Here is a 27910-nt window from a genome sequence, read left to right on the forward strand (position 1 = left end):
AGCACTCACTGTTTGTAGAATTTTCCAGCTCCCTTGTCTTTCTTTTCTAAGAAGTTAGACTCATCTTTCCAATTACTAGAACAAAACAGACACAAGACAAAGTAAATCATTCTGGAAATTCATAAATATTGTGGTTGAATAAAAAGTAATTTTAAATGAAAATACTTCTCAAAAAACAAGGAAGTATATCTCTCAGGCACTGCCTCTCTAACAAACAATATGCAAAAAGTAGCAAAACAGATCATAAAGATACCTAAACTGCACACTGAAACTTCTTCCTAAAATATTTTTTCTTGTTTGAAGTTAGGACTTCAGAAATCTTAATTGCTTTGGTTCAACAAATTCTGAAGATTGATATACATATCCATTAATTCACTTATTTATCCACATAGGATCAGCCTCACAATTTGTGTGGCTCTGCTGCGACATTCAAATGGGGACCGCCTGTTCTGCATGACTAAGAATTTCCAAGATGGCAATAGCAACCGTTAAATCAAGCATTAAACTCACCTTTGTGAGTGTGAGACTTGGTGCAACTACCCAGGCTGCACGCCCATGAAGTCCATCCTGCATCCGTCAAATGACGGGCCAGGTGATGGAATTCAGTGGTGAGTTAGACACGTGGTCTGTGTCCTCCCTCTACAGTGCACAGAAGAAAGAGTGAAAGGAATAATCATCTGAAGCGTGATGAGGACTAAGGTCAGGGAGGTGCCAGGTCACCTGGAAGCTCGCTCACAGTGGATCAATGAAGAACTCTTTAAGGAGATGACCTGTAAGCTGAGGATGGGTGAATGACTAGGCTTCTGTCCTAGAGCAGGAGCGAAAGTCATGAGGTCAAAGGAAGAGTATAACTAAGAGACTGGAGAAGAGACTGCAGAGCGCAGAGCTGAAGGCACTGCAGAGAGGGGAGCATGACTGTAGAAGAGAGAACACAGTGGGGTGGTTTGGGGAAGATGGAGATGTACTCGCGGACCAGCCCTGAAGGAAGGTTGGATTTTATCCTAAAGACAATGAGAAGTTCTTATGGGTTTCTTAGGCTACTCTTTGCTGCACAGTGAGCCAGGAAAGGAGTCAATGGTGCTGTCAGTGGAAGAAAACCAGGGGTCACTCCTGGTTCCTGATGTAGAGCAAGGGGAAACAGGAAGTCAGCCTGCACGATGGCACTGACGGGAAGTCCTGGTTTGACAGATCATTCAGCCTTTGTGCTGGGCTATGACCCTACTATCTTGGAGCTTGTGCTTCTCCACAACCTCACCAGCAGGTCTGAAGAGTAAGAAAAATGGATTCTTCTTCTTTCACCATCAGAGCTCTGTCAGCAGAAAATGTGTTCCAAGCCTCCTATGTTGTCCCTAAACAGTGGTGTCCATGAAACTTGGAACTTGGTAGGCTGGTAATCAGTGCTCACTGGGAAGTTTCCCAGACCAACTTGGCACCCTTTGTGCCTATTAGAACTTACCTGTTTACTGATTTGCCTTTCCTACCGAACTATCGGTTGCCTGAAATCAAGAAATATGTCTTACACATTTTTGCATTCTAGTTCCTCACAAGGTACGTCAGTAAATAATTGGTAATTAAGTTATACTAAATACAACTTGTATTGTACTCAAGCAGAGTACAGTATGCATTCAGTCATTTGAGGGAGACTGAACTTGAAAACTATTAAATGTGTAAAATTTTTGTAAGGAAAAATTCTTTGGGGTTCCAAAATATTGGCTTTAAAATCCATTTGGGGGGACTTCCCTGACAGTTCAGTGATTAAGATGCCACATTTCCACTCAATTCCCTGGTCTGGGAATTGCCAGGCCACGTAGCCAAAAAAAAAAAAAAATTGGGGGACCTAATTTTTTTTTTTTAATTTGGAGCTTGTTCTGAAATGATCAAAGTATTTGTCTATTTGATTATAAGCTCCTTGGCAGACAGGATTATGTGTTTTCAACTTCCATCTCCCACAGGGCATGGCATATAGTAGGTGGCTCATTATTCAGTGAATGTGTAGATCACACACACACACACACACACACACACACATATATATATATACAGTAAAAGTACAAACAGGAAATCACACCATATGAGGCATCTCAAAGACATGCGAATGGGTAGTTATTATGCATCACAACTCCATAAAGGTAGATGATAACATCACTTATTTAGTAGAAGCATTTCTCCATGTGATGTTTAATAGAAAAATATATAAGGAGGGAAATGAGATGAGACACTACATACTTTTCTACTTTAAAAAGACGTATAAAATGATTTAAATAAAGTGATATAACTGTAAAATCAATTCAGAGAGGAAATATCCAAGAATAACTGATTTTCAAGAAGTATGATTTTATGATCTGACATCAGAGAAATTGTTGAAAAAATGGAAGAATTGCCCTGCCTTGGAGTGTTATTAATGAGGCAATGGGAAGGTATTTGAACTACTTGTAACTAGAGACCCAGCCAGAAAAAGAGGGGGTGGAGTTTCTGAGGAACCAGACAGCAATGGGATTTTCTCAGCTGAGTTTGCAGTTTCACTTAGCTTCTGATAAAAGTCATCTCTAACAATTAATAAAAACAGATGCAATTTTTCTTATAGGTCTTTAGTGTCGGGACTATAAATCCCCATCGTGTCAAAGACCAGCTTCTCAAGCTTGACTAATCCTTTCTACATCTCTTTCTTTGTCCCTGAGATTTACAGATAGATCTGCAGATCCATCCCCAGACTCTGCTGAACTCCCCTGCTTCTTGATAACTTTCCCCCATCTCTCCATTTGTGCAGCTTCTCAAGGACTAGTATTAACAGGTCCCTTGAACATGTGCCCTTCGTGGAAAACAAAGACAACCATTCCCTTAAGCTGGAAGAGATCTTAGAGACTAACTAACCAAAGAAACCAGGAGACTTGCAGTGACTTCTATGACATCGCAGAGCTCTTTTAGCAAAAGACTCTTACTCCCATGTTCTGAGACCACCGCTACAACTTCTCAGTGTCTAGCCCAGGAGGGGCAGGAACAGTTGGCTTCCAAAATTAATATAGTACTTAATAATTCATGTATTAGTAGTTCAACTCTAACTGCTAAGTCGCTTCAGTCGTGTCCGACTCTGTGCTACCCCAGAGACGGCAGCCCACCAGCCTCCCCCGTCCCTGGGATTCTCCAGGCAAGAACACTGGAGTGGGTTGCCATTTCCTTCTCCAATGCATGCAAGTGAAAAGTGAAAGTGAAGTCGCTCAGTCGTGTCCAAACCTCAGCGACCCCATGGACTGCAACCTTCCGGGCTACTCCGTCCATGGGTTTTTCCAGGCAAGAGTACTGGAGTGGGGTGTCATTAAGCAACTTTTAAATCCATATTGTGTATTTATTTCCCTTGTGGAAATAATTTTAACGGCTCCTTGTCTTGATTAATATGTATCCAGGCATATATATAATTTTTATGTTGGCATAATCAGTGCATGTGCTCCTTATGCTTCTTTTGTTCCATGTGAACAGTCACATTAAACACTTTCGCAGCTTTCTAGAGTATCACTGAAAACAGTGAGCATCCCAGAAGAACTTTCTGTGATAATGAAAATGCCTAATACCTGCTCCTGAATGGTAGCTACTAGCCACATGTGGCTCTTGAGCATCTGAAGTGGAGCTAATGTAACTGAGGGACTGAATTCTTATCTTATTTAATTTTAATTCATTTAAATGCAAATGTAGATAGCCACTTGTGGGTAAATGACTCTACTATTGGCCACCACAGTTCTAAAGACTCATTGTATGTGTTTCTTACAATGGATATGTAATATTTCATAGTATTGGAATCTTATTTTATTTTATTATTTCTCTGTCCTTGGGTATTCAAAATGCTTTTCTTTCTTTCTTTGTGGGTTTTTTTTTTTTTTGGTTATTTCAGCAAATACAGTGTACAGTTACATAGACACTGCTAAAAAAATGGTTGGTTTTATGGCATCTTTTTCTTTTGATGTATTTGTTTAGCTCTTGCATGCATGCTAAGTTGCTTCAGTCATGTCCTCCTCTGTGACACCATGGACTGCAGCCTGCCAGTCTCTTCTGTCCATGGGATTCTCCAGGCAAGAAGGCTGGGGTGGATTCCATTTCCTACTCCAGGGGATCTTCCCAACCCAGGGATCGAACTCTCGCCTCTTATGTCTCCTACATTGGCAGGCATGTTCTTGACCACTAGCGCCACCTGGGAAGTTCGACCTCCTGCAAATGAAATTATAACTGGGTGGTGTTTTGACGAAAATATTCCTCAAAGTTTTCCCCAACCCCTCAACTGTCTCTTTTATCCTCCCATTACATACCCTCAGAACCACGAACTCTGTCAAGAACCCAGGTCTTCCATTCCCGAATCCTCTGGTGGAGCCTTACTCTCATCTCTTTCTCCTAGCCAACCTCCCTCATCACCCCTCACTCATGCTTTAAGGTTCCTCTTCCTCAAGCCAGGTTTATCCTTTTTCTTTATCCTTAGAAACAAAGACTCAGGTCATTTTGATTTACCGGATTAGCTGCTAATCCAGACAAGATAGAAAGTGCAGCGATGTCCCGACAGTTCAGAGTCTGGGACGTATCCCACAGCCCCAATCGCAAGTCCCTACTCATGGCTGGGGAAGTGGGGAAGGGGGTTTGAAAACACAGTGTTTGAAGTCAGAGAGATCTGGTGATATGAGTGTCCCTGAGCAACCTCAGCTCACCATGATGCTTGCTGTGTTTCTCACACGCCACAGTCATCTCCATAGAGAGGAGACTCATGAAATGGTGCACAGGGAATATAAACTCACCCCCATCAATTAGGGAAGATGAATGGACCACTCACCAGATCACCTGAATGGTGAAAGTTGCAAAAGCTGAGCAAGCCCACCTCAATTTTCAGGTTGGACAATGTTAAAAATGAAGCTGGCACTAAAGGGACACAATGCGGAACTCTGAATCATGAGGTACTAAGAAGAAAACACCTCAGGTAATGCTTTAGCAGAAAAGGAAGAATGGAACAAAATAAGGAAATTGATCACTAGATCATGTAAGATCATTGAGTTAAAGAGATACTTGTAAACTGTAATAAGCACAGGCAAGATCAATGCCTGTGCAGACATTAGGCAGACACCAACAATACGAGGCAATTGTCCTGAGCAACCAAGACAGCTTGCTGCAGTTATTGGTTCATAGATGGTCCAGAGCAAAGGTTGGGATTTGCTCATGGAAGATTACAGGATGAGAGCTCTGATCAGAGCAAATCTGAAGTCCATCTACATCTGGAATTTTCAGGCTGCATCCTTCCCTTTGATGACTGGGGTTTACAATGCTGAGGCTTTCCTAATGTGAGGTTCCTGTATGTGGAGCTGTCCCAAGGAAATCCACTCCTGCAGAGACGAACCTTTGGAGGAAATTCTCTTTTGCACAATCTGTAGAAATTGAGCATTAATTCAGAATAGCACTATACTATTAACAAGAAGGGAAGATATTGAGGAACTCAGGTCTTGTCTGCCACTTGATCAAATCATTTGAACTTCGCTGGGTGTCAGCTTCCTTATTTATAAAATAAGGATGTTAGGAAACATAAGTTGGTTTTTAAACTTAATTTTGACTAAACAAGTCACTTTAAACTGAATTTGACAAACGAAACCTTCTCCACCTTTTCCTCCTGTATGAATTTTACAAGGAATCCCAGTGGAGAGCACAGATAAATGTAGAGATGTTCTGGTTAAACCAGGGTGAAGGCTAGAGCCCGTCTACTCTACTTCCTATCATCCCCTCAAGACAGCTCTGGAAGCACCTCCAGGAAGTCCAAGGACCTGGTGAAACAGTCCGAGATCTCTAGACTAGAAGCTCCCCAGGTTCCCGTCTGGCTTGGACATTAAGGGTATTGAGATGCTGGATGTAGAGGTCTGTTCTTTATTTTTCTCAGTCTCCAACCTATGCATCCCCATCCCCGTCTGACATACCAGCTTGTATAAATACATGCTTCAAAGAATAAAGTTAATGAATATTTAACTTCAAAAGCATATATTTGCCTTCACATCAGAACACATCCAGTCAAATACCTGTCTCCAAAATAATATTTTATAAATTAAGTATAACTTCTGATAAGCAAAATTCAGAATTTTTATGGCTTTGATATAAGATGTCTTAGTTCATGTGGGATGCTATAGCAAAATACCATAGACTGAGTGGCTGTGAAATAATAGAAATTTAGTTCTCATAGTTCTGAAGGCCAGAAAGTCCAAGATTCAGAGTGTCTGATGACAGCAAGCTTTCTAGTTGATAGATGACTGTCCCTTTTGCTATGTCCACATGGTGAAAGGGGCAAGAGAGCTCTCTGGGCCTCTTTTATAAGGGCACTAATCCTGTTCATGAGGGTTTGGCTCTCATGACCCAATCACCTCCCAAAGGCCACATCTCTTAATGCCATCACCTCGGGGAACTGGGCTTCCCTGATGGCTCACACGGTAGAGTCTGCCTGCAATGCCGGAGACCCGAATTCGATCCCTGATTCAGGAAGATCTCCTGGAGAAGGAAATAGCAACCTACTCCAGTATTCTTGCCTAGAAAATCCCATGGACAGAGGAGCCTGGCAGGCTACAGTCCACGGGGTTGCAAAGAGTCAGACAAGACTGAGCAACTAACACTTTCATTTTCACTTTGAGGGGTTAAGATTCAACGTTTGACTTTGGTGGGGACACGAACATTCAGACCATAGTACACAGTGTGTCTCATTTGGGGATCTGTGAGATAACTGGTCCAGATCTCATAAAGGCACTTCACAGTGCCATCAGGGATCCAAGCACTTTCCAGCTCTGCTCCACGTTCTTAACACAGGGCATTTTTCATCCTTTTATGAAATGTTTTCTCACTGTTCCTCTGGACCTCATCTTCACATTCCAGGCATGAAAATAGAAGAACAATGAAGGGCCCACCCTTACAAAAGTTTCTCCTCTAGAAAGATTCTGCCCTGTAGATTGGGAATGGCAGCCTCCCCCAAGAACTTACACTTGCCCCTCAGTATCCCAAACTGAAAATGTCACATGACCATCTCTCAATGAAAGAAGATCAGGGAGAAAGATGGTAGAAGGAGACTGGTCAGTCAGCCCATAGAAACAGTGAACCAACAGACAGATATACTGCTGATGTACCTGGAGATGAAGAGAGGACCTCAACCTCTAGGAAACCTCTGCCTCCATCCGAAGAGCTGGAGGATGGTGACGGGAAAAGCTGGAGAGACAGGAAACAGCTCTTCCGTAGATGATGGGGTGCTTCCAGATGGTTCTAGGTTGATCTCTGTGGGGGTAGAGACAGATGAGGGAAGCACTGCTCACTCTTGATGTCTCCACTCCATTGGTATAACCTCAGCCTTCCTCTAGGACGTAGAGCAAATCTCAGTCCAGTCTATTGGCTGGTTCCTTCGTGCCACAGGTTTTACAAGGTCAAGCCCCATAATGATCACTAGCATTGCCGGAGACGACGTATGACGCCCACTGGGCTTGAGGGTCCTGGGCCACAAACCTAAGCCACACCCTAACATAAACTTTATCAGTCACAAAAATGAGTTTCATCCTTGTCTGCCCTACTCCTTTATTTTGTCTCTGAATTAGTTCTGAACTCGGCAGTGTGAAGAGTCATCATTGACTGGACCTCTTCTCTCTGTGTCTAAGCAGTTCTGAGACTAGTGAGAGCTTAATAAGTAAGTGAAAAAAATGTTCGATCATTGCTCCAGGACTTCTCTGATTATGACATTTATATTCCCATATACATGGATCAAAGCAGATGGTAGGAGTGTAAAACCTTTGACAAATAAACAACAGCACAGAATTATATTAGTATTACCGCTACCAGTGAGACACCCAGCAAAGTACCTGGAATTTCTTATTGACTGAATGAGTGTTTAAAGTAATACACTTTCCAGCTCAGATTTTGGCACAGTTTAAAGGAAAGAGTGAACAACTAGGAAATTTTTTTTTCTCATGGCTTCTAGTGGATGGTTAAGCAGGAAAAAAAAAAAAAAATTACAGACAGAGCATGAAAGAATGCTGGTTAAAATATTCCATTGTAGCAAAGGGAACCCTCCTACACTGTTGGCACTATGGTAGGAATGCATGTTCTTTATGGAGAATAGTATGGAGGTTCCTTAAAAACTAAAATTAGAGTTGCAATATGATCCAGCAATCCCACTCCCGGGCATGTATTCAGACAAAACTCTAATTCAAAAAGATACATGCACTTCAATGTTCTTAGCAGCTCTATTTACAATAGCCAAGACATGGAAGCAACCTAAATGTCCATTGAGAGATGAATGGATAAAGATGATGTAGGATATACACACAGTGGAGTGCTACTCAGCCATAGAAGAGAATGAAACAATGCCATTCCAGCAACATGGAGGGACCTAGAGATTATCACTTTAAATGAAATGAGAGAAAGACAAATACCATATGATAGCACTCATGTGTGGAATCTAAAATATGCCACAAATGAACTTATTTGTGAAATAGAAACATACTCACAAACATAGAAAACGAACTTATGGTTACCAAAGAGGAAAGAGGGTGGGGGAGGAATAAATAAGGAGTTTAGGATTAGTAGATACAAACTATTGCATATAAAATAGATAAACAGTAAGGTTCAGCTATACAGCACAGGGAACTATATACAATATCCTTTAATAAAACATGAAAAAGAATATGAATATATATACATATGTATTCATATATACATATATATATAACTGGATTACTTTGCTGTACACCAGGAACTAACACATTATAAATCAACTATACTTCGATATAAAATTAAATACATATATATATATATTTCTCAATAACGGAACCCTTTCTCATGTTAGTATTCAAGGCAACACTGACTCCTGTGTAGTAGACAAATGATAATGCCAAGCTTTTGCTTCATGTCATGTTAGATTCAGAATATAAACTTGTTTTGTGATATGTCTGAATGTATAATAATAAGCAAAAGTTTAATGAAGTTCTTGATTTTTAAAAATAATCTGAAAAGTATTGAATGCAAAACTACAAAATTACTGTATTCACACGAATTATGAGAAAGCAGCTGAAAATATGATGTTATAAAAACTGTTATTTAAGCTACTCTCCATATTTATTCTTGCTTCTTCCTGACTTCTAGCTGGACACATGGCTGCCCAGAATGGAGACTATATTTCCTAGACATCCTGGAAGCTAGGTGTGACCCTACGACTAACTTCAAAGCAAAAACATGAAATACAATTCATGTGTGAATTCCTGCTTTCTAGAATGCAGATGTGATGACTGGTGCTCCAGCAGCCATTTTGATCCTTAAGGTGATTTCAAGACTAGAAGTCACACATTGGCAGAGCAACAAGATAAGCTTAAGTCCCATACACCATGGAACGCCTTACCAGGTCTGGACTTTCTCCAGACCCCTTAAACACAAGGGAAATGGATAAACTAACCTGCTGTCATTTTGAGTTTTTCTATGACTTGTGTCTGATCCTAAAGAATATATGCAAGTCTTCATAGTTACATTTTATTCGTAGGCTCCACACTCATATAAATCTAGGTTTGAATGCAGTTGTATATTAATTAATTAACATTTCTAACACTGAGTAAGTTCCCCAATCTCTCCATATCTCAAGCACAGAATAAAAGTATATTCTTCTTACGTGAGAGTTAAATATAATAATTCAAGTAAAGCACTTGGTAGAGTGTCTAGCACAGGCAAATGCTAAATAAATATTAACTACTAAAGCTGAGGTTGATGATAATGAGTCATAGTAACTACTATAATCAGCCAAAGTGAATGCACTTTCAATGTGGTCAGTGAACATTTTATGTGGATCTTTTTGAGGTACTAATGTTTTTTTTTAAGTATTGGATGATTTTTTATATTTTGTCCTAAGTCATCTTAAATTTAATCTATTGGTGAGTTGTTAATTCAGAGACAAAAAAGCTACTGTTCCTACAATAACACAGTTGACATTTCTTCTGTAATATTTAATAAATTTTAAGAAGGGTTAGAAATAGGTAGAGACTTGAGTGATATTTGGCTGTACTGACTTTTTGCTAAAGCCCATGGAACTCTGTGACAAACGCTCTTGTTGTTGTTCAGTGGCTGTCGAGTCCAACTCTTTGTGACCCTATGAACTGAAGCACACCAGGTTTCCTTGTCCTTCACTATCTCCTGGAGTTTGCTCAAACTCCATTGAATCAGTAATGCTATTCAAGCATCTCATCCTCTGTTGCCCCTTCTCCTCTTGCTCTCAACCTTTTCCAGCATCAGGGTCTTTTCCAATGAGTTGGCTGTTTCCATCAGGTGGCCAAAGTATTGGAACTTCAGCTTCATCATCAGTTCTTCCAATGAATATTCTGGGCTGATTTCCTTTAGGATTGACTGATTTGATCTCCTTACTGTCCAAGGAACTCTCAAGAGTCTTCTCCAGCACCACAGTTAGCAATTGCTATTGAATCCGTTGAGTAGGACATTGTGTTGGCTTGGTTATGGAGAAATGGTTGAATTTAAACATAAAAGATTCAATGAAAACCCACATAATAGAAACGTATCATTGATTTTCAAGTTGATAAGGGCAGGAAATTAAGGTGGTTAGCAAAAGGAAGCATTATGCCACTGCAGGAAGAAAATCTGTAACTGCCAAGTGATGTACCATTGTGTCAGCTTCAAGATCTCCTGGGCTTTCTCTGTAAAGGACAGAGATAATTCCAAAACCAGCAGTGCTTGACAACTTTCAAAACCAACTGAAAATATCACTTCTCTAGAACAACTAAAAGAAACAAAGCTACCAGTGGGAAGACATGGATTCAGGAACCAGATTTATAGTTCTGTATGTGTTAGTCACTCAGTTGTGTCCCACTCTTTATGACCCCATAGACTGTAGCCACCCATTCCTCTGACCACGGTATTCTCCAGGCAGGAATACTGGAGTGGGTTGCCATTCCCTTCTCCAGGGGGTCTTCCCAACCCAGAGACTGAACCCTGGTTTCCTGCATTGCAGGCAGATTCTTTACCATCTGAGCTATCAGGAAAGCCCAGATTTATAGTTTCATGTAGAATATTTAAAATATATAAAAGAAAGCTCAATAATTTATCATCATACATATTCACAGTATTTTTAATAATAATAATTGACCAGGCATACTCTGAAAGTATCACAAGAAAGAAATCCCAACTAAAATTAGGTTGATCTCCGAGTTCAAGCCTAGCTCTGGGACAAATAAATCTCAGTCTCCAGGCATTAAATTCAAATCAGTAATAGTCATTGCCTGATGCTCAGTATTAAAAGTAGGATTACGATGATGTCCTGACTTGGTAGAAAGAATGCTGTGATCAATTAGTGATGTCTTTTATGAGTATAGGACAGAGATGATGGATCTATGCACTGACTTTATTTTATATCCTCCCAGTTCAATCTTGTGCTATCCCAGATGTTCCAGGTATCATAGCTAAGTACCTGCCTTCTCTCCCTGGACCCAAGTTCTTGTCTTGGCAACCTGCCTGTTCACACCAGTCTCCTTGGAATGGAGAGACAGAGCATTCATTGTTTGCCAGTGATACAAACCTAACTCAAACTAGCTGCAGCAGAAGAAATGGGATGTATTGTCTGTTAACTTCAGAGTCCAGGGATGCAACTGGTATGTGGAAGTTTCATCATGTAGTCAGCAGTCTATTTCTCTCTCTTCCTTTCTTCTTTTCTTAAACAGATTTTCTGTAGAGAAAGAAAAATGACCACTAGTAATGCCAGACTCACATCCACCCCACCTCAGTAATCACAGGTCCAGAAGGTACAAATCTTTTCTGATGGCCCTTAAAAAAAAAAATCTCAAGTAGGATTCTGATTCACCTTGATTCAGTTTCATGGACAGAAAAAAACTATGAATACCAGGAGGACTGAGAACTCTGATTGGTTTCAATGTCCACCCAGGTAGCTGTTAATAGGAAAAGGGCTCTGTAAAAGAGAGTATCTAACCACAGGTGGCTTCTAAGGGAGAAGTATCTATGGACATTAGGGATCTGTAAATCACCTTAAAATCATTTGTAGTCACAAATCCCGAGAGAGTCTTCACTCAGTGACATATACACATCCCAGAGTTGGGCCATTTTTAAAAGTTCCTCTAGTGATTCTCTTAATTACCTGGTTTGGAAGCCTTTGCTTACAATGCAAGAGGAGTTCTCATTTCATAGAGAGGTTACATAGGGAGAATTTATTCTCTTTTCAGCAAGGAAAACTGTCTTTCAGTTTACCAGAGAGAGAAAGACTTCTACTTTAAGAAACAAGATCTGGGAAAAGAAATGAAGCCAGGAAAGTGATTCTGCCACTCAAATCGCATGGAGGAGACGTGTGCCAATCTGGAAGAAAAGGCTGGGAAGACACATCCACTACTGACAGCCTCTCGGGAACAAGGAATAAAAAGTCAAAAAACAAAGTCAGCTCAGTTCTCTGATAAAATGTAGGCTCTACCACTACTTTAAAGTGGGACCCTGAAGTGTAAAGGTAAACTGGAAGCAAGTCAGCCATCACCCTGACTGCAGCTCAGTTTTACAACGTCCAGAGGCTAAAAAATATCAGTCAATGCATAACTCGGATTAAGGTGATGCCAGAGAAGGCAATGGCACCCCACTCTAGTACTCTTGCCTGGAAAATCCCATGGACAGAGGAGCCCAGTAGGCTGCAGTCCATAGGGTCGCTAAGAGTTGGACACGGCTGAGCAACTTCACTTTCACTTTTCACTTTCATGCATTGGAGAAGAAAATGGCAACCCACTCCAGTGTTCTTGCTTGGAGAATCCCAGGAACGGGGGAGCCTGGTGGGCTTCCGTCTCTGGGGTCACACAGAGTCGGACACAACTGAAGCGACTTAGCAGCAGCAGCAGCAGACTGCTAATACATTCATGTGATACAAAAATAAAACTTGTCTTATGGTAAAAAGAAAATATCATCTCAGTTCTCAAATTATTTCTACAAGTTTTTATAATAAGATGTTTGGGACACAATTAAGAATAACTAGACACACAAAAAAGACAAAACACCATAAGTGAGAACCAACAGAAATAACAGACAACAGAAACAGACCCAGAGATACTCCACATTCTAATAGATATGGCATAGATTCTGAAACAACAATGCTTACTATGTTCAAGGAGATAAAAGGTAAGCTTTAAAATGTTGGCAAAGATCTGTAAACTATAAAAGTGACACTACAGCTTTGAAAAGCGATCAAATAGAAATTCTAGAACTGAAAATACAACGGCCAAAATTAAGAACTTTCATTCTTAAAACGCGTTTAACAGCAGATTAAACAAAGGAGTAAAGAATCAGTGGACTAAAAGATACATAAGAATAAAATGGCCAAAGGGTAGCATGGCAAAACAAAAGGTTGAAGACGAAAACAGAACACGAGACAGAGGGTGCAATGAAAAATCCTAATAGGTATGCCGTTGTAGAAAAAAAAAAGAGGACAGCCAACTGTATTAAACAGGGACTTCCCAGTGGTCAGGCTTCCCTAGTGGCTCAGCTGGTAGAGAATCCGCCTGCAGTGTGGGAGACGTAGGTTCATCCCTGCATTGGGAAGATTCCTTAAAGAAGGGAACAGCTATCCACTCCAATATTCTGACCTGGAGAATTCCACGAACTGCATAGTCCATGGGGTCACAAAAAAGTCAGACACAACTGAGTGACTTACACTTTCATTTTCCCAGTGGTCCAGTGGCTAAGACACCACACTTTCAATGCAGGGGGCCTGGGCCCAATCCCTGGTCAGAGAACTAGATCCCTCATGCCACAATTAAAAGATCTCACACGCTGTAACTAAGACTCTGCACAGCCAAATCAATAAATATTCTTTTAAAGTTGCCCCCAACTCCTGCAAAAGTCCTAAATGAAATAAAGGCATATGGTAGCAAAACTGGAAGTTTTTTGAACAAAAATGAGAATTCCCAGAGCTGAAGTGAATCACAAGTCTTCAAATTGAAGAGACCCATCAAATACAGTTTTGCATTTTTTTAATTCTATATGTTCCTAAATGTTCCTTCATCTTAAGAAGCTATACACCCAATCCACTGTTCTCATTTATAACATGTTCCTTTCCTTCTTTTCACATCAATTACTTTGTTGATGCATTTGTTTACAGGCTTGTCTTCCATAACCCCAACCCTCAAATATACTCTCCATGCAGACAGAGACTGAGTTTACCTTGTTTTCCATTATTTCTAGAGAACACAGGAGCAGGCAGTGCCTGGCTTCCGTGGTGGGCCAAGGGCAGAGATGTAAGGAGGCACTCACTTTGAGATTCATGCTTTACACCATGAAAATAAAGCTGGAAAGATTACAGAGAGGGGCAATCACATGTTTTAAGCAACAACCATTAAAAAATTGATTGGTAATAGCTTTCTTGTCAACAACACTGGATGATGGGAAAAAATAGAGCAAATCCTCAAAATTCTCAGACAAAAGAATTTTAACCTAAAATTATATACCCCATTAGCCAGCATTCAAATGGAGGGAAAAAACAGATTTTCTCGAACGGGAAAGTATAACATGCTCAGCTCCTTTCTGAAAGAATTACTTGAGAATATATTTCAGACAAATGAAGCTTGTAAGAAAAAAAAAAAAAAACAATGGGGCACAAAAAACTTCCCTGGTGGTCCAGTGGCTAAGACTTGGAGCTCCTGATGCAGGGGGCCCGGGTTCGACCCCTGATAGGGGAACTAGTTCCCGCATGCCACAACTTAAGATCCCACAACTAAGACCCAGAGCAGCCAATAAATATATATATATTAAAAAAAAAAAACCTTATGTAGAAAGATGGGTGCTTAAGTTTAAATAGTTCTGATACACGATGTAAATAAATTAATGAAATCTGGAATTAAAACCCCAGATGATTTCCTTATAGTAGGAAATGGAGAGAAGGGAGAAGCAAGAACTTGCTATGACATTTGTCTTATTATGTGGCAAGGACACAACTATGGTTTAACTTTAGACATCGAATGAATAAGATGTATAAATAGATGTACTAGGTTTTTAAGAATAATTATTAGAGGTATAGAAATAGTATGAATAAAATAGAAGCAAGAAACAAAAAATCAATCTAACAATAAGTATATGTGTCTGCATATATAAATATAAAATCATAAGGATTTTTTAAGCCTGGTGTGATAGGCATTAAAAATTGTGTCTCTGGAAGGAAAAGCAACCAAGAGAGGAGAGGTAAACAGAAATGAATGTTTGCCTCTCCACATAGCTCTGATTTGATTTCTTAAGGAGGTGTGTATTCATGCATTATGTATGAGATTTTTAAGCACCACAGGATTGTTTTTAACCCAATGAAAATCCTAATAGGAATTCTTGAGCTTTCTTTTTCTTTCCTTCTTCTCCCTCCCTCTTCCTCTTTCTTTTCACTTAGTTAGATTATTCTGAAGTTCATTTGGAAAGATAATAGGCAAGCATGAGAGATTGCGATATCACCTAAGACTTGATACTCCTACGTTCTGGGGATGAGGAGGAAAACCATAAGTGAACAGAAACTCTTTGAAAATAAATCTGGCAATATGTCAAGAGTCATTTTATAGGTCATGTTTTTCATATAATACCATGTGTAGCTTTAGAGTCTACACTAAGGAAATAAAGTTACAGTTGAAGGTTAAGTCGCTCAGTCACGTCTGACTCTTTGCGACCCCGTGGACTGTAGTCCACCAGGCCCCTCCATCCATGGGATTCTCCAGGCAAGAATACTGGAGTCGGTTGCCATTTCCTTCTCCAGGGATCTTCCCGACCCAGGGATTGAACCCAGGTCTCCCTCATTGCAGGCAGACGCTTTAACCTCTGAGCCACCAGGTAAGCCCTAAGGAAATAAAATTGAGACTAAATATTGAAACAAAGATATTTATCCCAGTCAACAAGCTTAATATCAAAAAGTTGAAAATGCTCTAAATGTAAATGTTCAGAAATTATAAGTTACCACACATATAAGTTATGATACTTATGTAAACAAGACTTTCCCTAGTAGCTCAGTGGTAAAGAATCTGCCTGCCAATACAGAAGATGTGTGTTCAATCCCTGGGTCAGGAAGATCTCCTGGAGAAGGAATGGCAACCCACTCCAGTTGTTCTTTACCTGGAAAAATCCCATGGACAGAGCAGCCTGGCAGTCTATAGTCCATGGAGCTGCAAAAACTGTTGGACATGACTTAGTGGCTAAACAACAACAACTACGTAAACATGAGTAATTATGATGGCAGATAGTTTTTTGTAGGATTTTAAAGCAAATATCAAATATATCATTTCACTCATATATACTTAGCATGACTCTCTAATATATCAAGGACTTAAAAAAAAAAAAAAATCCAAGGGACTTCCCTGGAGGTCAGTGGTTAAGACTTCACCTTCCAATGCAGGGGATGCAGGTTCAATCCCTTGTTGGGGAGCTGAGAACCCACATGCCTTGTGGCCAAAAAACCAAAACATGGAAAACAGAAACAATATTGTAACAAATTCAATAAATACTTCAAAAAAATCCATGAAAACAGGACAGGAAAAAAATGACAATCATTTATTAATACCATCTAATAGTTGTAGCAAATTGCATTTTCCAGAAATGCATTTAGGTGAGCTTGCCTATAAGAGGCGAAGTGTACATTCACTTCTCTAGGCTTGGTGCTGGCCTTAGCCACTCACTGGAAGGGTGGTTGGGAGATGCTGCCTGCCTCTAAAGGCAGGTTAGATATGGAGGTCGCCTTGCTTCTGCCTGGTCCTCTGACAGCACTTACTCTCCAGAGCTCCATCTCCAGATGGTCCCTCTCAGAATCCAGCCACACCAGGGGCCACAGGTAGGTGTTCAACATTCCCAGCTGAGCCTGAACTTTCAAGTCTTCCCAGCTGCACCTGACTTTACGAAAGTTCATATGAAAGTTCACATTCCTAGACGAGGCCCCTTGGATCATAATCATGTGAGGATATAGCCCAGGAATTTGTATTTTAAACAGGATCAAGTAATTTTTACGACCATCAAACCTTGATAACCACAGCCTTGAAGAGCTGTGTCCCAGGTCTCTAGTTCAGTTAGGAAGGAACTTGGTGGGGGTGAGGGGGTGGGGAGTGGAAAGGGAGGTAGGAAGGAAAGCGGCTGGATTGATTGTTAAGAGGAGTCAGATCCCACAATTCCTTGACATGCTAAGGGCTCTGGCCTTTATAGGATCAGCCCATAGGGAGCCAGTGAAAAGCTTTTAGGGAGGAAGAGAGTGGGGCAACATAGTGTAATTTTAAAAGATGACTCCTATAGCAGGGTGGAGGATGAATAGAGGTCAGTTGAGGGCAACTTGAGGGGTTTAAATCTGGGGGCAGGGAGATTAACCCAGGTGACATGTAATGAGCTCTTGGCCCAGCACAGTTATGAGGCAGACAGAGAAGGGAGAGATGTGAGGTCAAATTGGGAGGTAGACTTCACAGTACTTGGTGAGAAAAATCAAGTCTGAACTTGTAATTCCTGTTCTCTGGGCTTGTCCCAGCCCTGCGGGGAGGTGGGTCAGGTTCTTACTTCCAGTCATTATGGGTCTGTCCTGATCCATCATAGCCTGCAAGAACATCCCAAGTCCTGTCCCAAGATATACCATTATTGGAAGACAAACATACTTCTTTTGCACTTTTATTTTCATTGCCCTAAATGTTAGACAGCTTATCTAACTAGGCCTGATAAATTAATTACCCTTAATCTTTTGTTATTACAAAAATCTAAACACTAAGTGTTGTTTCCCTGGAAGCTTTCAATTTTGCAGCCCTTTTAAAGGTTCAAGCCTAAACCACTCTCTCAGGTTACCAAACAACCTCAGGGCAGCAACTCCAGGAAAATGCAAGGGCAGAACTGACCAGCTGGTCCTTTTCGGATGCGCCTGAACTTTCACTCCGTGAGAGGGATGTAACATACCCACTTTCACGGCTGCTCCAGGGGAGCAATGAAACCACACATTTTCCAAATGAGTGATGCACGGTCACGCAGAGGGATTACTCAGCTCATGTCCACTGGCTGAGGGTTTTGAGGTAAATCCTTTCCAGTTTACATAGGTCACCCAGGACTTCAAAAGTAAGCTATGAAAAAAAAAAAAAAGTAAGCTACGTAGGACTACACAGAGTGAAGTCTTGGTGGCTCAGTCAAAAAATCTGCCTGCAATGCAGGAGACCTAGGTTTGATCCCTGGGTCAGGAAGACCCCCTGGAGAAGGAAATGGCAACCCACTCCAGTATTCTTGCCTGGGAAATCCCACGGATAGAGGAGGCAGCCTGATGGGCTATAGTACATAGGGTTGCAATAGTCAGACATAAGTTAGGGACCAAACCTCCATCAGAGTGAAATAATGGCTATTACTGATGAACCTTGGTGAACACTCACAACACAGCAATGAACTGTGTTGTGAGGTATTATAGAACTTTATGCTTGATAAAACTGATTTTTTATATGTAGGAGAGATATAGAACTGCATTAACAATTGAAATAAATTATATGTGTGATAAGAAGATTCAAATAACTGCTTGCAATTTACAAAGTACCTTCTCATTTATTACCTCATTCAGTTCAGTTCAGTTCAGTCGCTCAGTTGTGTCTGACTCTTTGAGACCCCATGAATCACAGCACGCCAGGCCTCCCTGTCCATCACCAACTCCCGGAGTTCACCCAGACTCAACGTCCATCGAGTCAGTGATGCCATCCAGCCATCTCATCCTCTGTCATCCCCTTTTCCTCCTGCCCCTAATCCCTCCCAGCATCAGAGTCTTTTCCAGTGAGTCAACTCTTCGCATGAGGTGGCCAAAGTACTGGAGCTTCAGCTTCAGCATCATTCCCTCCAAAGAAATCCCAGGACTGATCTCCAGAATGGACTGGTTGGATCTCCTTGCAGTCCAAGGGACTCTCAAGAGTCTTCTCCAATACCACAGTTCAAAAGCATCAATTCTTCGGCACTCAGCCTTCTTCACAGTCCAACTCTCATATCCATACATGACCACAGGAAAAACCATAGCCTTGACTAGACGGACCTTTGTTGGCAAAGTAATGTCTCTGCTTTTGAATATGCTATCTAGGTTGGTCATAACTTTCTTTCCAAGGAGTAAACGTCTTTTAATTTCATGGCTGCAATCACCATCTGCAGTGATTTTGGAGCCCAAAAAAATAAAGTCTGACACTGTTTCCACTGCTTCCCCATCTATTTCCCATGAAGTGATGGGACCAGATGCCATGATCTTCGTTTTCTGAATGTTGAGCTTTAAGCCAGCTTTTTCGCTCTCCTCTTTCACTTTCATCAAGAGGCTTTTTAGTTCCTCTTCACTTTCTGCCATAAGGGTGGTGTCATCTGCATATCTGAGGTTATTGAGATTTCTCCCGGCAATCTTGATTCCAGCTTGTGATTCTTCCAGCCCAGCGTTTCTTATAACTGCATATAAGTTAAATAAGCAGGGTGACAATATACAGCCTTGATGTATTCCTTTTCCTATTTGGAACCAGTCTGTTGTTCCATGTCCAGTTCTAACTGTTGCTTCCTGACCTGCACATAGGTTTCTCAAGAGGCAAGTCAGGTGGTCTGGTATTCGCATCTCTTTCAGAATTTTCCACAGTTTATTGTGATCCACACAGTCAAAGGCTTTGGTATAGTCAATAAAGCAGAAATAGATGTTTTTTTGGAACTCTCTTGCTTTTTCGATGATCCACCAAGATCCTCACAAAAATTCCTGAAGATAAATTATCTTGATAGTTCCATTTTATAGATGAGGGAAGTGATGTCAGAAAGATTCAGTGACTAGCCCAAGGCCACACAGCCAACTAGACAACATTTCTGTGTCTCAAGCAGCATGTTTTTGTTTTGTTTTGCTTGGAGGGAGGAGCACTGTGAGACTTGTGGGATCTTAATTCTACAACCAGGGATTTAACCCAGGCGCTCAACGGTGAAAGTGCAGAGTCCTAACCACTGAACCACATGTTTTTGGTTGCAAGTAACAGAAAACGCAAATCAAAATGCACTAAACAGTAAATAGACTATAGAAACTCTGCAATAGAAAAGTTCAGTGGTACAGTAGGCTTTGGGCACAGTTTGATCAGAAATCCAGCTGTTTTATTTTGGTTATCTTGAATTTATCCTTCTTTTTGCATCAGCTCTATTATCAGGTTCTTTGTCCATTTAGTAGCCAAATGCTGGAACAGTTTCAGGGCCCACAACACTACCTAGAAGGAGAAAGGACTTTTCTCTCTCCAGTCATCAAACATGGGACCCAGGCTTCATTTCTACTGCACCAGTGGCCAAGGGAATGCCATGTACTGATTGGCTCAGGCCTGGAGTACAAGAACCAGTGACCATGTCAATCAAGGCCATAACCCAGAAGCTGGAAGTTAGTCAGTGCTCTCCAAATTCCATGGCTGCTATGCCACTCAGGAAGGGTGAAATGGAGGCTGCAAAGTCCACCACAAGGCAGGACTTGAATTCTATAGGACTTGAAAGACTTAGGACTCTAAATCCTATGGAGGTTTAGGGTGGGGTTGTTTTTTCTCTAAACAGACATATTGTTATCCTTCACTTCAGGAGCTGATAACTCCGAAGTGCAATTTTAATTTGTGTGTGTGAATGTGCCTAAAAAGGCCCTTACATGTTCAGAAGTCCCTTTCAGCTGGTGCATACCAAGTCTGGACTTCGCTCTGTGTCTGCTGCCATGATCTGTTGTCTTTTACTTCTTTGGTTATTTTCCCAACTCATGGTCCTCTAAATTCTTGTGCCCCATTCATTTTTGTTTCAAACACCTTTTTGTTTCTTTGTGTCAGTGCCCAACCAGGAAGACAGAAACCACTCTGAATATTTAAAACAGAGGAAGTTTAATGCACTGAGATGAAAGAAACTTAAAACCCAAACAAGGGACGGTGAGGCAATCCAGAGACTAACCATGGCAGGAAGTCGCCGCCACTCCCAGGCTGGAGGGACAAAGGGAGGAGGTGATGCTACCCAAGCCCTGGGCCTGGAATTACCCAGAGGAAGCGGGAAGTATGGCAGGTTTCCTGTGAGAGCTGGAGCCAAGGAAGAGAGGCAGCAGCTGCCAGAGGTATCACCCAGTACTGAGAGAGAGAGAGAGAGAAATACCCCAACTTCTCCCTCCCTTCTGTTCTCCAAACTCCCACCAGAGCCTTCACGGACCAAATCCAGTTGGGAGCCAGCTGACATGGGACCTGAGAACATCGGTCTGAAGGGTTAGGCCTGCTGAATACACCCCCGGAAGGAAGGGTGAGGAATGGATCTCAGGTCAAGCAGACCCAGAACCAGGCCCACCTGCATGAAAATGTCTTGTAGGGGCTTCTCTGGTGGCTCAATGGTAAAGAATCCACCTGCCAATGCAGGGGACACCATTTCGATCCCTAATCCAGAAAGATCCCACATGCTGCGGAGCAATTAAACCCGTACACCACAACTATTGAGCCTGTGCTCTAGAGCCTGGGAGCTGCAACTACTGGAGCGTGCTTGCCCTAGAGCTCATGCTCTGCAACAAGGGAAGCCACCATGAAGAGAAACCCATGCACTGCAACTAGAGAGTTGCCCCGGCTTGCTCCAATTAGAGAAAAACCCGCATGGCAACAAAGACCCAGCACGGTCAAAAAAAATAATAAATAAATAAAAGCTTTTAAAAAAAGAAAATATTATGCACGTTCACAGTGGATATTTTAGAAAATACACAGATGTGCAAAGAGCAAAAGGTAAAAATCATGATCTTGTTAGGGAATTGCAGAGGGCTACCTATTTTTCATTCATCACTGGAGGCCCACGTTCAGGTCCTTTCTCCGTCAATAGGCCAAGCACTCTATCAATTTGACGTTTTTGTAATAAACATCCTGAGAAATTCGGTTTCTCCTCTTTATGAAGTCAAATGTGAAAAAGTAAGAAAAAGTTTATTTCTTCTGAGAAACTGACTTTCTTTTCCCAGATAACATGAGCCATATGTTTATCAGTTTTCCTCTTTTTGTCCATGAAGAAGTTGGACCATAAAGAAGGCTGAGTGCCAAAGAATTGATGCTTTGAACCGTGGTGCTGGAGAAAACTCTTGAGAGTTCCATGGACTGCAAGGAGATCCAACCAGTCAATCCTAAAGGAAATCAGTGTTGAATATTCACTGGAAGGACTGAAGCTAAAGCTCCAATACTTTGGCCACCTGATGCCAAGAGCCGACTCATTAGAAAAGACCCTGATGCTGGGAAAGATTGAAGGCAGGAGGAGAAAGGGATGACAGAGGACTAGCTGGTTGGATGGCATCACTGCCTCAATGGACATGAGTTTGACCAAGCTCCAGAAGATAGTGAAGGACAGGGAAGCCTGGCGTGCTGCAGTCCATGGGGTCACAAAGAGTCAGACAGGACTGAGCAAATGAACAATAACCACCATGAAACTCGAGGGCGCATCTCATGCTCTAGACCAGCAACTTTTACCCTTCATGGAGGGCACGTGCTTCTTTCCTCTTCTCCACATTCCAAAGTGGATTGTATTGTATCAGCTCTATGATGCATATGAACGCATCAAGCCAATGGGGAGAAATATAGGCACCTGAGGGGAAGGCCCTGGAGTTACTTCCCCAGAGAGTTGCTGGGGCATCACTTACCCAGTCCAATTTTGTCCACCCTGAGCCAGCTGGCTGGCACCGCGGAGCCGTCTGCCACTGAGGAACAGAGTCTATCACCCTCCTCAACAGCAGATGGCCGCTCTGCATTAATCCATGTCATACATCATTGCTGAGGGAGACAACACCATCACTGTACAAATCACTAGCATCTTTGCTCCAACTCAGTAGGCGGGGGATTATGTGTATGTGCTCACATGGTCACCAGTTCAATAATTTTTCAGCCAGGCGGCCCTATTAGCATCTTAACAATGGAAGAGGGTGGAGTGAGGGGCCACCAGGGGGATTATGGTTAGATTTCTAATTAGATTGGGCATTTTAATTAGTTTGGGCAGAGCTTTTGCAAGGAGGTAAAAGCTCCTCAAGTGAGCACCTCTCTGGTCTGTTTTAGCTTCCTTGATTCACAAGCTAGTCCCTCTTGAAATGTTTCTCTTACCCTTTGTTTATCTGAGGCTGATAGTCTGGGCATTGGGCCCAGTTTAATATAATTTTTACTGTTGCTACTGCGTCCCCAATTCTATTGAGAGGGTTATTATCTGGTTGTCTAAGACACCTTACCATGGTAATTACAGGCCCGGTACACACCCATGCTACCCCACCCCACCAGCCCTCCCCAGTCCTCTCTACTTCAAATTTCAGAAGTGAAGCTGACACTCACTCCCATTCCACCGAGACAATGAGAGTCTAGGACGCCATAGCATAGCAAAGTAGATATTTGGCAATTATCTAGATCATTTGATTGAGATAGGCAAATAGTTGATATAATTGAGGTCCTTGGATATATCTGTGGGTCTAAAGAACATGGAAAATCCCCTAGTTGCTTATAATTGGTTCCAAGTTCTATAAACACATAGAAAATTTGCTTTCCTAATTACATTTTACATAATCTAATGCAGTTGTATTAGTTTAAATTCTCTAAGCACATACCAGTCCAAAGATATGTTCTAGTAGGTGGGAGAGGAAAACTGACCACAGATGCTCACAGTGTAGAGTTAAAAGCTGGCAATAATAATAAAGCTACTTCACTAACAAAAGGAGGGAAACACTGCAGCAAATGGTTTGAGAAATGATGTGTGTGTGTGTACATGTGTGTGTATGTGTCTGTGTCTATGTGTGTATCTGTATGTGTCTATGTGTGTGTATGTGAGAAGTTCCATTCCTGGCTTCAGTACAGAGTTGGGTCAGATACTTAGCATGACTTTAGAACACAGGCATTGAAGGTGAGTGATTATAATAATAACCCACTTCATGGGTGTGGACATTAACCAATGGACATGCACATCTCTGGCTTCACACCAAGGCCTAAGATGAAACTCGAGCCTGGGCTTGTCCAGGAGGTTCATTCCTCCCACAGACAGAATCCTGCTTCAGAAGTGTATTGCATTAACAATGCAACTTATTAGAAAAACAAATAAAATGCTCTAAATGTTTAAATGCATTTTCAAATATTCATCCTCCAAATATTTAGACTGAGCCAACTGGGCCAAGAGCCCAAGCTTCCTGTGCATGCTGGATGGTTCCAACCATCCCCCCAAGATCAGCAAATATATAACAACTTAAAATATTATCCTCTTGGAGCCAAAAAATAATTCCCCAGGTGTTGTTCCAGGATATCAGCTAGGTGTCTCTGTCCAAAGGCCTCCTTTGTAATGTCTGCAAGAGTTGATTACTTTTTAGTAAATTTAAGAAGTTCTCACAAAAGCCTCCTTGATACTATGGTCTGTGTCCATGGTGAAGCTGCAGCATGAAAAAGAACAGGAATGGAGATTTAGGAGTAGAGATGAGTGGGAAGTGAGAGAGAGAAGCAGAAAAAGCAACAAACACCCTATTGAAGATAGAAAGCTTGAATGTCTGAACCAAGTCTTAAAGAGGGAGTCTGAGCAAACCAGGGATCTTGTTTCGCTTTTTTCAGAGATGGGGGAAGAGGGCAAGAGTAGCAGAAGCTGATTGTCTTTCGCATTTAAATTTCTCTAAATTCAGTCATCATATATTTTCCTTTTCCCAGGCATATCCATACCAAAAATTCCTTTTTAAGCCTCCACAGCAAAAAAAAAAAAAAAAAGTAATAATAATTTATAGCACAGTCAGCAAAATTATCTCATTCTAGAGTTTAGCCATCTCATCTTTATCTAAGATGTTCTACAAGATAAAAGAAATACCTTTAATGTGGATCTTAATTCTGGATATTGGGTCAGTGTTTAATTCAGCTTTTCCAGTGTACTAGATAGAATGGTGGAGTGCAATCTTACATATGTTAAATTTATACATATTGGATTATATGCAAGAGAAAGAGAGAGAGAGAGTATTGATTTTAAAAAGCATATGTCCCAGCGTGACCATGAGACAGAACCCCAGCATGTATGTCTTGCCCTAGGTTTGTTTCCATGCCTACAGACCCTTCCCTGTGCAGTCTTTTGCTTAAAAGACACATTTTTCATATACATGACCCCAAAATTTAAGCTAACTGCTTCACTGGTACTCAATCTAGAAAACAGCTGTCTGCTCCAAAAACAGGGAAAACTGACTGAGAAATAGTCCACCAGGCTCCAGCATGGTACCTCCCTAAGACAGCCTCAAGGTAAGTTTTGCTTATCTGTAATTTTCATCCTGTGGCTAACTCCAGAACCTGGCCCTCCCAGCAGACACATTTCTGCTGAATGATTCCTCCCTTGAGAAAGAGGAAAATAACAAAGAAATGGGGTCATTTTTCTGAAATGTTTGTGTCAGAACTAGAAATTTTCCTTTCCCCATCTCCATGTCCAACTACAAAGCACAAGACAACCTCTTTTGACTTGTTCTTAATTTGGGGTACAAAATGGTCCAAAAACAAAGGGATGAGAGATAGAGTCATTCATTCATTTTTTTCTTTCTTTCCTTCATCAAATATTTGCAGAATACCAGCAACATATCAGGCACAGGATTCAACAGTGAGCTAAAAGGGGAATCAAAAGACCTAATCACGACTTGGTTTACACTCAACTTGTGACATTGGAGGAACTGCTGATCCCTCTAGACCTCAATTGCCTATGGTTGCTCAGTTGCCAAGTCATGTCCGACTCTTTGTGCCTCCATGGACTGCAGCATGCCAGGCCTCCCTGTCCCTCATCATCTCCCAGATTCTGCCCAAGTTCATGTCCATTGCATCAGTGAGAAAAAGAGAGACAGCTCAATTGTCTACTTGACCAAAAAAAGTGAAAAGGTTGTAGCAATTAAGTTCTAAAATTCTTAATAATAAAATTCTATGAAATTAACTTAGACATCTTTTCTAAAACCTTAAAAGAACTAAAACAAACTTCCTTATGGCAACTTTATCTACACCTAACAAGCACGGGAAAAGCGAAAAGCAAAGGAGAAAAGGAAAGATACAAGCATCTGAATGCAGTGTTCCAATGAATAGCAAGGAGAGATAAGAAAGCCTTCCTCAGCAATCAATGCAAAGAAATAGAGGAAAAGAACAGAATGGGAAAGACTAGAGATCTCTTCAAGAAAATTGGAGATACCAAGGGAATATTTCATGCAAAGATGGGCTCGATAAAGGACAGAAATGGTATGGACCTAACAGAAGCAGAAGATATTAAGAAGAGGTGGCAAGAATACGTGGAAGAACTGTACAAAAAGGTCTTCACGACCCAGATAATCACGATGGTGTGATCACTCACCTAGAGCCAGGCATCCTGGAATGTGAAGTCAAGTGGGCCTTAGAAAGCATCACTACGAACAAAGCTAGTGGAGGTGATGGAATTCCAGTTGAGCTATTTCAAATCCTGAAAGATGATGCTTTGAAAGTGTTGCACTCAATATGCCAGCAAATCTGGAAAACTCAGCAATGGCCACAGGACTGGAAAAGGTCAGTTTTCATTCTAATCCCAAAGAAAGGCAATGCCAATGAATGCTCAAACTATCGCATAATTGCACTCATCTCACATACTAGTAAGTGAAAGTGAAAGTTAAAGTGAAGTCGCTCAGTGATGTCCGACTCTTTGCGATCCCATGGACTGTAGCCTACCAGACTCCTCTGTCCATGGGATTTTCCAGGCAAGAGTACTGGAGTGGGTTGCCATTTCCTTCTCCAGTAAAGTAATGCTCAAAATTCGCCAAGCCAGACTTCAACAATACGTGAACCGTCAACTTCCAGATGTTCAAGCTGGTTTCAGAAAAGGCAGAGGAACCAGAGATCAAATTGCCAACATCCGTTGGATCATCGAAAAAACAAGAGAGTTCCAGGAAAACATCTATTTCTGCTTTATTGACTATGCCAAAGCCTTTGACTGTGTGGATCACCACAAACTGGAAAATTCTGAAAGAGATGGGAATAGCAGATCACCTGACCTGTCTCTTGAGAAATCGGTATGCAGGTCAGGAAGCATCAGTTAGAACTGGACATGGAACAACAGACTGGTTCCAAATAGGAAAAGGAGTACATCAAAGCTGGGCTGGAAGAAGCACAAGCTGGAATCAAGATTGCCAGGAGAAATATCAATAACCTCAGATATGCAGATGACACCACCCTTACGGCAGAAAGTAAAGAGGAACTAAAAAGCCCCTTGATGAAAGTGAAAGAGGAGAGGGAAAAAGTTGGCTTAAAGCTCAACATTCACAAAACGAAGGTCATGGCATCTGGTCCCATCACTTCATGGCAAATACATGGAGAAACAGCAGAAACAGAGGCAGACTTTATTTTGGGAGGCTCCAAAATCACTGCAGATGGTGACTGCAGTCATGAAATTAAAACACACTTACTCCTTGGAAGAAAAATTATGATCTACATAGACAGCATATTAAAAAGCAGAGACAGTACTTTGCCAACAAAGGTCCGTCTAGTCAAGGCTATGGTTTTTCCAGTAGTCATGTATGGATGTGACAGTTGGACTATAAAGAAAGCTGAGCACCAAAGAATTGATGCTTTTGAACTGTGGTATTGGAGAAGACTCTTGAGAGTCCCTTGGACTGCAAGGAGATCCAACCAGTCCATCCTAAAGGAAATCAGTCCTGAATATTCATTGGAAGGACTGATGTTGAAGCTGAAACTCCAATACTTTGGCCACCTGATGTGAAGAACTGACTCATTGGAAAAGAACCCTGATGCTGGGAAAGATTGGGGGTGGGAGGAGAAGGGGATAACAGAGGATGAGATGGTTGGATGGCATCACCGACTCGATGGACATGAGTTTGAGTAAACTCCGGGAGTTGGTGATGGACAGGGAGGCCTGGCGTGCTGCAGTCCATGGGGTCGCAGAGTTGGACACGACTGAGCGACTGAACTGAACTGAACAAGCACTGTGCCCTAAGCAGCAT

General features: G+C 41.5%; 1 long non-coding RNA gene across 1 annotated transcript in view; it reads right to left on the reverse strand.

The window, feature by feature from the left end:
* Positions 1 to 3858: 3858 nt before the first annotated feature.
* Positions 3859 to 27910, reverse strand: part of LOC138442472 (uncharacterized) — a 69910-nt gene continuing 45858 nt past the window's right edge. The window contains exons 2-4 of the long non-coding RNA XR_011257696.1: positions 11552 to 11698; positions 7122 to 7266; positions 3859 to 4197 (exon numbers count right to left, since the gene is read on the reverse strand). This is a non-coding gene — a long non-coding RNA (uncharacterized lncRNA). The remainder of the gene's footprint in view (positions 4198 to 7121; positions 7267 to 11551; positions 11699 to 27910) is intronic.

Source organism: Ovis canadensis, chromosome 6 (assembly GCF_042477335.2).
Source record: "Ovis canadensis isolate MfBH-ARS-UI-01 breed Bighorn chromosome 6, ARS-UI_OviCan_v2, whole genome shotgun sequence".
In the NCBI taxonomy this organism is placed as follows: domain Eukaryota; kingdom Metazoa; phylum Chordata; class Mammalia; order Artiodactyla; family Bovidae; genus Ovis; species Ovis canadensis.